This window comes from Ischnura elegans, chromosome 6 (genome assembly GCF_921293095.1).
Source record: "Ischnura elegans chromosome 6, ioIscEleg1.1, whole genome shotgun sequence".
In the NCBI taxonomy this organism is placed as follows: domain Eukaryota; kingdom Metazoa; phylum Arthropoda; class Insecta; order Odonata; family Coenagrionidae; genus Ischnura; species Ischnura elegans.
In genome coordinates, this window is record NC_060251.1 from 108,973,601 (window position 1) to 108,980,613 (window position 7,013).

At 41.2% G+C, this 7,013-nt stretch overlaps 2 non-coding genes across 2 annotated transcripts; both read right to left on the reverse strand.

Annotated features, from left to right (window-relative positions):
- Positions 1 to 1,498: 1,498 nt before the first annotated feature.
- Positions 1,499 to 1,571, reverse strand: Trnar-acg. The gene has a single exon. It is a non-coding gene; the product is annotated as a tRNA-Arg (tRNA).
- A 3,890-nt stretch (positions 1,572 to 5,461) lies between these two features.
- On the reverse strand, positions 5,462 to 5,534 carry Trnar-acg. The gene has a single exon. It is a non-coding gene; the product is annotated as a tRNA-Arg (tRNA).
- Between the last annotated feature and the right edge of the window lie 1,479 nt (positions 5,535 to 7,013).

The window sequence follows — 7,013 nt, forward strand, 5'->3', positions numbered from 1 at the left end:
TAATTTCATGCGACAGAATAATAAATGGCGGGTGCCGTTGGGAACATTTATAGCTTCCATTTATACCCCGGGTGAGCTTTCAAGAAGAATGCTGGTGAAATTATATTTGGCTCGTGATTCGCGTTCGAATTATAGATAGCATCTTTTCGGAAATTAGAATTCGGTAAAATAATAATCTCCTCCATCGTATTAATAATTATTTTAAAGGTCCACAATGAACGGGACTTGCAAAAAAAATTGTGGGCATGTTTTTTTAAACCTATTTTTTTAATTTATTTAACTTTTTGCTCAAGGGCTGGGTATTTTTAGGTACTCAGTCCACTTCGGTGATATATGTCAGATTTAATTAGGAGAGAGATACATTTGCTCATGCCAATGCTTCCAACAGCTCATTTTGTGATGGCACGAAGGTAAGACTGTCACTCATTATGCAGCGCTTGTGCAATAATATTACAAAAAATTGTGCAAGCTAATTCTTGATCAACGTGGATAATTATTTTTACGACTTTTAGAATTTATTTCAAAATAAAATGACACGAATACAATACAGCTTACAGGAGAATTTTCAAAAATTTCCCACGAATGCATTAGTCCCAAGGAACTATTCAGGTCGAGAAAAATAAAATTTTACTATAAGTATAACGGTATCAGGGAACTAGAAATTCTGATCTGGTAAATGTCTACATTAATATCCCATTGTTTAAGGATGGTGCGATATATATGTGAACAGTGTAAACATTATTTAGAGAGGAATAAGTATGTCCCGATTAAGGTTCCAGCTCAGGAGCTGAATATTATGGGACTTGTTGCGCTATTTTTAACGACTGCGAAGATTTACTGTTCAAGTTCAGGTCATTTTTCTATGGAAATTAATGGTCCCGTGTGCGGGAGGGGCAGAATTTCAGAGCTAAACTAACTTTCATCTGTGTACTTTTGATAGCAATAACGACTGTTCACATGTTGCCATGCATGATCACGGATATCGATTGGATAATATATATTTCCTACTATTAGTCAGCTCGGTCGTTCGGAGTGTCGTCCTAGCAATGCTTCTCAGTGCTGTTTGAACAAAAACTTTAGCGCTTTGGAGTTTTTTATCTTTCGAAAGAAAGTTCGGTTAAATATGGCAGACGCTCCTCTTATGATTATGATTAGGTATTGTGATGTTTGTTTGAATCGGAAAATGAATTTGAGAATGAAGATTTAAATACTCATATTTCCGGGCGTGTTGGGGAAAATGCATTGCTCTCGTAAATATACTGCATCCTAATAGCGCATTTATGTTTGTCGGTGTGCCTTCTGGCTCGACAGCTTATCTCCCCAAATCCGAGGTCCTTAAACAGTTGTGTAAAACAGTAAAGACAGTGTCTCTGGTGTGGGTTTCTGCAATTTTTAGAGACTAGAGTGAGGACCAAATGTGAAAAAAATGGTCCTAAAATAAAAAAATTGTTCCTAAAATGAAAAATTGGTTTAGGTATTTGCAGATTGCAAAAACTGTCGACCCTGCCAGGATTCGAACCTGGAATCTTCTGATCCGTAGTCAGACGCGTTATCCGTTGCGCCACAGGGCCATATTTACTCACAGAATATACTAATTAATATAGCCAATCCATGCAAGGTAAGAACAATTGAAAAAAACATGTTATAAGTCGAAATAGCCAGTGATTTCATTAATACTATTAATTAAGACACTTTTGCTATCCTTGATAGTACGATGGAAGAATGACATTTAAAACATCTATGCTTTGCAGTCTTGTTTCTTTTATTTTCTCATCCTGATCACGTAAACCGTAGTGCGACGGTAAACGTTTAGTATATTTCACTTCGTTTGAGAAAACATTTCCTCCGAATTCACTACGTAAATTTTGCCTGCACTTGTTTCTGCGCTCCTGCTTAGATTCCCATCCTAACCCCAGTAACATAGTACAGGAAACCATGCACTTTTATCGTAAAAACTCATCACGAATCTGGCCGTCTTGCGCTGTTCTCGATTGATTTCAGCTCTCAGTCATACTTCGTGATGGTCCCACTCACTTTCAGCATATTCATCTACATCTACATAATATCCTGCGAGCCACCTCTAGGGTGTTTGGCAGGTGTGAAAAATCACCAACATGCGGCATGCAAGAGGACCGCCACATGCACACCACACGGTCATAGAAATATTACGCACACTAGAAAAATATACATGCTTATTCATTAAAAAATTGCTAATGGTTTGTAATTCCCAAAGAAAATACATGCAAGGTTAGAACTATGAAAAAACATGCAATGAGTGATCCTAGCGAGCGACACCATTAATGCTATGCATCATTAATGCTATGCATTAATGCTATCAATTGCGACAACGTTGCTATCCTTAATAGTACGAGGGAAGAATGACATTTTAAATCTTTTAAAATTTTATTCTCATGATCGCGTCTACTATAGTACGATGGTAAACGAAGGATATGATTCACGTCGTCTGAGAAAATATCTTCTTCGAATTTCCTAAGTGAGTTAAGCCTATACTTCGATCTACGCTCCTGTAAAGATTCCCATCCTAACTCGCGTAACATACTGGAAACGTTGCACTTTTTGTCGTAACAACTCGTCACGAATCATGCCGTCTTGCGCTGTACTCGATTGATTTCAGCTATCAGTCATACTTCTTAAGAGTCCCACTCACTTTCCGCATATTCTTCTCAAGTGAGGCCTTGCTACAAAAAAACTATCTACTTGTACAGTGAGGAATTACTACATCCCCTTTCGCCACCCCATTCTTGCTCCGTCCATCGGGTACTGATAAACAGCTATTACCAGAGATAACTAAGGGAAAATTGGAGCTTTGATCTATGTGCCGATGCAGAACTCTAGGGTATTATTAGGGGCTCCTTTTCGCCAGTTTCCCGCAAAAACTTACGGCGTCGCTCAGATCCCTACTACTGTTTCCTTTTCCTTCCCTCCCCTGGCGCGCATTTTCCCGCCAAAAGCAGACACGTGCGTGACCACGGCTTCTCTCTCGTACGCATTCACTCCCTTATGTTCCACCCCTTCCCCTCTTAATTCACCCCCCAAGCACACACCCCTCAACCCTTACCCCCCCCCCCCCCCATTTCCTCATTCACCGAAGCTCTCCTCCCCCCCACCCACCCTCCAGGGCTTACTGCGTCGCAGAATTTTCCAGGCGACGCCCTCGAGGCGTCCTACCCACACCACGCACGTTTTATGCACACCGCATGCCATACACCCTTAGCCAACCTATGCCGAGTGAGGGGTTGCACTGGCAGTTGTTGAAGTGGTGGAGTTGGCCAAGTTCGGAGAGCTGTTTCCCGTTAACTAATCAATCGGTTCATCTACATGTAAGAGGTATCGTTCAAGCCACCACCAGGGTGTGTGGCACGGGGTAATTACATTCCAAGCAATGCGCCAATCATCCTCTCCTTAATCAGAAACGCTCTCGTTTCCCTGACACAGGCCATGCACTAGAGAAAAAGACACGCGGTTAGACCAGAAAGTAATATTATAACGGCAGCAATAGAACGCGTAAATAGATTGCATGACTTGTAGTGTAGCCTACTAACCTATGTAAAACTTACTGCATGTTTCTGAATTTCTATTCTATATTCTATTTCTAACAGCATATAGTAGTATAGTTTGTTATTATACGGGACGTTTCTTGGACGGTGTGGTGTGCATGTGGGAGTCCAAATGCATGCTGCATGCTGGTGATTGATCACCCCCTGCCAAACACCCTAGAGGTGGCTCGCAGGGTAATTTGTAGATGTAGATGTAGTAGTCTGCTAAGTTGGACTATCGGACACGAGCATGCCATCATGCAAATAAAACTTCTTGCGGGTGAAAGAAAACGAGAAGTTAGCGTAGCAACTGATTCATGAGTAAGTAATAACATGCCAAGAAATCCAATTATTTTTACTATTATATAAACTGGAAATGTAAGTTAATTTATATCTACATCTATATCTACGTTTACTAATCATCAGCAATTAACGAAAGCCAACATACTACGGAAGATTATATCATATATATAAAAGATAGACTCTTGAACAGACAGATTCAGAATGTCTTTTTTTCCACAATAAATAAGAGATGCATAGATGCATTGATGAAAATGCATAGTTGAAAAACTAAAAAAAACCCTCAGGAGTCTTATGCATGAATTGAACACTTGACGGAAATTGGATTTATAACACAGACTGTTTCGTTGGTGATGGATCACCCCCTGCCAAACGCGTCTGTAGGCGGCTTGCAGCGTACTATGTAGATGTATCGGTAATATACCATTTATGGTAGGCTAATATGGGAGAAGTATGAACACTACTCCTAATTCAAAACATACTCTTCACGGCAACTATATTTCTCGTTTCAGTGCGGAAAACGGCTCACGTAAGCCTTCGTTACTCTGTAGGTGACTTGCTGGATAAGTTCAGTTATTCTTCAGAGGGTAGCGATCGAATTTCGTATTCTGACCTACACATATATAAACCCTCTTTTTTCCATCTGCCCTGGGACCTTATCCTTTCCGAGAAAAAAAAATTTAAAAAACGAAAAAATTCCACGCTCAAGGTCTGACAGAAATATTTTTTTCTTAACAAACCCATCCCTTTACAGCTTCCTCCACTTTCACCTGCCCGAAACTCCTTTTCCGCTCACGTACGGTGCAAACCTCTTATCCAGGGACTCGAGCCCTCCATCTCTTTCTCAACCCCTTTACCCGTTAGGTAAGGCGAGCGCAGTTCAGTAGGGGAAGATGAAAACATCCTCTCCGTGTTGTTGTGTAGCGTCCTTCACTGCGGCGCGCGCCACGCCCGATGAAGCGGGAGAAACGTGAACCTCACATTGCCCTCCCTGGCTACGAGCCTTGGCAAAATGTAAACAACACGCCTTCGCATGATGCAGTTCCATATCGGTGATACGGCACGTATGCAACCGTGGCATAGCCGGATTATATATAACGACGGATTATTAGAACCCTACAGGAATCAGGCACGATGCACAAAAATTCTATGCATATAATTTTGCGATCTATTTACTATAAAGCCCCCTAACGACCACTCACTCACTCATTTACTCACTCATGCAAATTTTTGGGGTGAACGAGACGAGAAACGACAAAACGTCTTATGAAGACCCCCTCTAAAATAGGGTAGTTTCCTTCATCAAAGAAAACGAAAGGCATTGATTGCGATTCGTTACCCACCATTAGTGTATTCATAATATACAAATTATTTGGTTTTAGATATATTTTGGCTATTAGTTTGAACTGGAGGAGCTCGAGGAGAATGAGCAGTGAACTACTATTTCGGGCGGTGCCTTCTGCTTCCATGGGCAAAATAACCTTAAAAATATTTTGTGCCTACGTGTGGACCCTGAAGACTTTTACCAAGTGCCTACGTGGGGACCCCGGACTTTTACCAAGAAGCCCAAGTTTCTTGATGCATTGTCGGGAGGAAAAAAGTTACGACCCTGCCAGGATTCGAACCTGGAATCTTCTGATCCGTAGTCAGACGCGTTATCCGTTGCGCCACAGGGCCTTGATAGAGGCTGAAGGTTACACATATATTCAACAACTGCAGCGGCAAATTATCTTGATCGAGGTGAGTAAAACGAGTTATCTGACCCACCAGGAACATTGACTTTATGTGAAAACTGCATGATGACAAATAGCATTCGTTCTATTCAGTGAAAATTGTAAAATCTTTTCCAATATTTTAAATGTATTTATTTGTATAGACAAGTAAGCTATTTTACATATCATCGTCATCATTGGTTTACCATCCTAAGACTGGTATGACGCAGCCAGTGGCCCAACATATTGCCACAATTATAACTTTTTTATATCATAAGATGGCATTATCTTGAGGCCGTTTTACACGGTACACGGAATTGCGCAATCTGACGTACGTGCGAAGGCGCAATCAAAATTGCGTCGAGTAAAGCGGTGAATTGCTAGAACACATGCGAGACGGCAAAATAGCCCCTGTTCTAATTTCGTTCATGCATTCGCGCATTTCCACGCCATTTTAAGGCCGTTTTACACGGTACACGGAATTGCGCAGTCTGACGTACGTGTGAAGGCGCAATCAAAATTGCGTCGTGTAAAGCGGTGAATTGCTAGAACACATGCGAGAATGCGTGGATGCGAGACGGCAAAATAGCCCCTGTTCTAATTTCGTTCATGCATTCGCGCAATTCCACGCCATTTTAGAAATTAATGCAGCTCTAACCTGCGCAATTCCGTGTACCGTGTAAAACGGCCTTTAGAAATTAATGCAGCTCTAACCTGCGCAATTCGGTGCCCGTGTAAAACGGCCTTTGTATATGTGTGTAATAAATTTAACTAAAATTTTCCAAAACTCTGTATGTGACTTGATTATTTTTTTATTTGGATAAAAGTAAAGGTAATTCAAGATATCTTTTGCGGACCCCCTTCGAGTTTTTTCTGTATCCGCTACTGGAAGCAGCTCTCCATTCCTCTCTTCTATCCGCTAGCCTTTTCATAGTGACGTATTTCTTTTCTTTACATCCTTTATCACCTGTCCTATGTAACTCGTTCGTGGCTGTCCCTTGCACTTCTTCACTCTCACCTGTCCTTCATGCCTCGTAATGTGGTCAACTAAGTTGTCCTCTCTTCTGCATAAATTTTTAGGAGGCTTCTCTTTTCTCCCACTCTTCTCAGCACTTCCTCGTTACCTACACGGTCAATCCATTTATTCTTCATCATTCTTCGGAAGCACCACGTTTCAAATGCTTTTACTCTTGACTTCTTTGCCCCTGCCATCGTCCAAGGCTCGCTTCCATAGAGAAACATACCTACTCCATGTGTAGCATCTAATGAATTGTTTCCTTACTTCTATGCTTGTATTCTCAGCTGTAAGAAGATTCTTCTTTTTGTAAAAAGCCTTCTTCGCCTGCGCTATTCCATTGACTATTTCTTTCTTGCTTCGTCCATCGATGGTAATTCGGCTTCCCAGGCAAGAAAACTCTTCAAGCTAATGCTTCCCTAGTTTAAT